Raw genomic sequence first — 5,000 nt, 5'->3', positions numbered from 1 at the left:
CAACTTCTCATCAGCTGCAAAATGTACACGCCACACGCGTCCGAACTGTCACGGTGAGGGAAAAGACAAAGTCAAGTGGATTCGGGTTCGAATCCCTAGGTACCCCTGTTGACATTTGGCTGCACATCCCATTACACTGGTTCATTCTCTCTCCTCCTCCCCTCGCCCCAAGACCAGGGGCTTGACATTTGGAGTACTGATACCCCTCCGCCCTGACCTGATCTCACCCTACCCCCTGTGGCTTTTTTTTCTTTTTTTTTAAACTCTCAGACTTGTTGAATCTGCTCCTGTTGCTGATCCAGGGGCTTTGAGCACGACGGTTTTTTTCTTTCTTTTTAAATTCAGACTATTTTTTCTGATTGCGTTTTTTCTGGTTCAGTTTTGTCCCCTTTTTGCTTTCCTTTTTGTTTTGTTTTTGTTTTTACATTTAGTCAAGTTTTTTTCTCTTGTGTTTCTGCCTCTTCTTTTATTTTCGGTCTGTTTGTTTTAGTTTTGTTTTTATTTGTTCTTGATATCTTCCCGTATGCCTGCCTGCCTACCTGTCTGCCTGCCTGCCTGCATGCACGCCTATCTGTCCGGTCAGTCTGTTGGTCTGTCTGGTTTTTTTCCTTCACTTTCGGTCTCTTTTAGAAAGCAGGTATAGCTCTTCCGCCAATACCCAGTCTTGTTTTCTTTGTGTCGCTGACCTTCACCATTGATCTGTTCTTGTATGCACAACTCCTAATGTAGTTGAAACAAGTTATTAGATTTTGGTTGAGGAAGAAATGGCGGGTCAATGTTGTTGTTATGCTTCTTCGTGGGTTTGCTGTTTTATTGTTGTTGATGCTTGCTGTTGCTGTTTGTTTCATTAACAGCATGGAAAAGAGAAGAACAAATTAAATCATTTGTTTTGTTTGCCTCTTGCTCTATGGTTGATTACTTGCTTGTTTGCTTCTTTGTAGACTTGTCAAGTGTTTGTTAGGAAACCTGATATTCACTGGCAAAACAGCTATTAGTTACATTTGATCTCAGGTCGACCTGACAGCTTGTAATTTAACTTGATATATTGGACGTTTTCTGTTAATCTTCAACGTTTATTGCGGGTAAAGATCAAACGATGGAAGAGTTTTCTCCTGTAAAATAATGAATGGCGACCTTGCATGCGCTCGCCCAAACTTCCATCACACACATGTGCACACGCACACACACACACACACACACACACATACAGACACACACACACACCAACACACTAACACACACACACACACTCTAACACACACACACACTAACACACACACACACACACACACACACACACACACACACACACACACACACACACACACACACACACACACACACACACACACACACACACTGTGACACACACGCGCAAAAGGAAGGGAAAATAGGTCAAATTAAATCGGACAACCGAAATGAATAAACATGAAATAAAATAACACGATGTACGCGTCTGAACTTCATACAGGTTATTAGTGAAACACAAAACCGGCCACCACCCCCCCTAATTTGACCTATTTTCCCTTCCTTTTGCGCGTGTGTGTCACAGTGTATGTGTGTGTGTGTGTGTGTGTGTGTGTGTGTGTGTGTGTGTGTATGTGTATGTGCCTGAGACATGCTAAGCTGACAAGGGTGTCGTATTTAAGGTTCACAGAAAAACAGATACAAACACTGGCGAAAACAAGTATGTGGAAAGGAATAATCTTACTTGACAGCAAGAAAATCCCTAACGTGGTAAGAATTAGGAGAGTGTTACACTATCGGCTTCCTTTTTTTCTGTTTTTCTTTCTTTTCTTTTTTTCTTTCTTATTTTTTTCAAATTTCATTTGTTTCGTTTTACTCTTTGCTTTTCTGTCTTTCTTTCTTCTTCTTCTTCTTTAATTTCTTTGTTTGGTCAATTCGTCTTTCTTTCTTTCATTCCTTCTTTCTTTCCATGTTTCTTTCTTTCCTTCTCTCTTTCCACATTTCTTTATTTCCAGCACATTTCCGCCACACCTCTACAAGAGCAAACAGGAAGTCTCTGCAGCCAAAATGTCATGAGAAATTTAATGTACTGGGGTTGTTTTTTTCTCTCAGGAATCAAATGTTGTTGGTCTGTCTGGTACTAAATACCATACGTTTAAAGGCCCAGTCCTTCTCATAAAAACAACCCAGTTCACCATCTCAGATTTGGCCATTGCTCCACTTGGTGGAATACCAAATATCAACAATCTGGGCGCTTACTGTGCTTTGTTTGAGGTTTCTGAGGATTTAAAAAAAAAATTGCAATAGTGTTAATTTGAAATTATAATTCATGCAAAAAAATCCCACTCTTTACAAGATTGGGAATTTGTGTACATTTACCAATTTTTTTTTACTGATTTCAAGTTTGACAAATCAACAGCACACGGAACAAAGAACAAGTGTTTCCGTAGTGTAGTGGTTATCACATCCGCCTAACACGCGGAAGGTCCTGGGTTCGAGCCCCAGCGGAAACATATTTTTGTTCTGTTGCTTCAATTTCATAATGTTTTTGATTATTGACGTGAGTTTGTGATCTTTGCAAACATATAAATAACATAATAACAAAATCAACAATGACACAGACAAAACTTACAAGGTTATGCAACAAATTTGACAAACATGCAGACAAGTGAATCAGTCACTGCAATTCAATCAATCAATCAATATGAGGCTTATATCGCGCGTATTCCGTGGTTATAGTTATAAGCGCAGGGATTTTTTTTGAATTTTTTTATGCAATTTATATCGCGCACATATTCAAGGCGCAGAGATTTATTTATGGGGTGTGAGATGGAATTTTTTTTACACAATACATCACGCATTCACATCGGCCAGCAGATCGCAGCCATTTCGGCGCATATCCTACTTTTCACGGCCTATTATTCCAAGTCACACGGGTATTTTGGTGGACATTTTTATCTATTCCTATACTATTTTGCCAGGAAAGACCCTTTTGTCAATCGTGGGATCTTTAACGTGCACACCCCAATGTAGTGTACACGAAGGGACCTCGGTTTTTCGTCTCATCCGAAAGACTAGCACTTGAACCCACCACCTAGGTTAGGAAAGGGGGGAGAAAATTGCTAACGCCCTGACCCAGGGTCGAACTCGCAACCTCTCGCTTCCGAGCGCAAGTGCGTTACCACTCGGCCACCCAGTCCATTAAGTAATCTTCTTTTTTTTAGATCGTAGTTATTCTTTCAGCTTTAATTGGTCTGACCTCTGAAACACGTCAATCAATTTGTTTTGTATGGCTAGTATGCGGATTCAGCCGTTATATAGCAACAAATGACTTGTCTTGTATTTGATTTGTTTCACGCAGGTTCATGTGCAATAGTTCTTGATGAACCGGTTTGAATTTGCTTTGTAAACAACATAATTATATTACCTTCGTTGAGCCTCAATAAATACATAAACAACAAGCAATGAATAATCTCTGGTGTTATCTCCGAAAAGAAGATTTGCCAGGATTTGCGCAAACGACTTTTACAGTTTCATTTATCATTGATTCATTAAAAAAGTTATGAATATATGTAATTAGACAGTAGGGTAATTTTTCAACGAAAATTCGAGAGTTATTCAAAGTGAGAGAATAGGAACAGGTTGTTTGTTCAAAATAAGTCGCAATTGACAGACGTTTGCATTTTTCCTGGATAGTCAGCTTATTCTAGGGTTCAATACTTTGCACGATGAAGATGCCTAAGTATATACGGCCTTAACCCAATGTAAAAGCCTCAGCAGATCTTTAATAGGTAACCGGAATATTATCACGGAAGGAATGCGCCTTTAACTTACTAGGATCGTCTACATCACTATTTGCGAGAGGTCTAAATGAGTACTATACAATTTCCCCTGGGAAAAAAATACCGCCTCTGTAAAATGTCACCATGCGACAGAAAATAGTTCCATCAATAATTCATGGGCGACAAATGTTGGTTCTTGCGCGACGGCTATTTTGAAGTAACGGCAGCTCATATTTCAACAATGTCGGCCGGAAATAAACTTTGATAGATCTGTAATAACTGTTTGTAACGTGTGGAATTAGCTGTCAAAGTTAGATAGATTGGAATAGCTGTTTGTTTTGTGTAGAATGTGTTGTACGAGTTCGCGCTACGAGGCACAGTGAAAATATTGATGGAGCATTGAGGACTAACAATCTAAATCGATTAAGAATATTGGAGGGCTGTGCAAATGTTGTAAAGTAGGAATAACATGGTGAAAACGATTGCTGGAGCTTTTCAAGTGATCGTGCAAACATTTTGCAAAATATGCATGTAGTCTATATAGTATTCTGTGCGCTATTTGGAGTCTTCAACGTGCAAAATATTGAACCACAGAAAGTTGCTGAACATTCAGAAGAAAAAAACGTTTAAGTGAATTGCAACGTATTTGGGAGAACCAAATAAGAACTGCTCCTTTTTTTTTTTACATAAAAACTATCGAAATTGTTCTGAAATCGTCCGCTACTGTCAACATTGCATATAGTTACATTGTATCTGAATAGTCATAACTTTAAAATAAACAAATGACAAAATGTAATCATGGCCAATTTCCTTCTTGGAGATAATACGAGCGGGGATTTTCGTCATCACTCGTTGTTTAACTCATTAAAGTAGCAAAGAAAGGCATGTATGTGGTTTACAAAGCAAGTGAGTTTCGTTTAAATCGCTGTTGATGCTGTTGTAATAATTAAGTAATCGTTCGACTGTTTGCAAAAAAACAAAAACAAAAAACATTTACCATTGTAAAACATAAAAATATAAGCAACAGATACAAAAAAAGAATGTTTCCGTTGGGGCTCGAACCCAGGACCTTCCGCGTGTTCGGCGGATGTGATAACCACTACACTACGGAAACGATTTCTACATTCTCCTTGCACGGCTAATGTGTTCCAAGAGAAAATACAGTAAAGTATTGACAAAAACACAAACATGCTCGAACACTGAAATTCTTTATCGGTGACTGTCTCAATGTTGTCTTTTGTCTACGATTCG

At 38.8% G+C, this 5,000-nt stretch overlaps 2 non-coding genes across 2 annotated transcripts; one reads left to right on the top strand and one right to left on the bottom strand.

Annotated features, from left to right (window-relative positions):
* Positions 1 to 2,407: 2,407 nt before the first annotated feature.
* On the top strand, positions 2,408 to 2,480 carry Trnav-aac (transfer RNA valine (anticodon AAC)). The gene has a single exon. It is a non-coding gene; the product is annotated as a tRNA-Val (tRNA).
* A 2,310-nt stretch (positions 2,481 to 4,790) lies between these two features.
* On the bottom strand, positions 4,791 to 4,863 carry Trnav-aac (transfer RNA valine (anticodon AAC)). The gene has a single exon. It is a non-coding gene; the product is annotated as a tRNA-Val (tRNA).
* Between the last annotated feature and the right edge of the window lie 137 nt (positions 4,864 to 5,000).

The sequence above is a fragment of the Littorina saxatilis genome, linkage group LG17, assembly GCF_037325665.1.
Source record: "Littorina saxatilis isolate snail1 linkage group LG17, US_GU_Lsax_2.0, whole genome shotgun sequence".
In the NCBI taxonomy this organism is placed as follows: domain Eukaryota; kingdom Metazoa; phylum Mollusca; class Gastropoda; order Littorinimorpha; family Littorinidae; genus Littorina; species Littorina saxatilis.
Note: the sequence above shows the minus strand (reverse complement) of the source record. Positions and strands in the feature narration are given on the sequence as shown.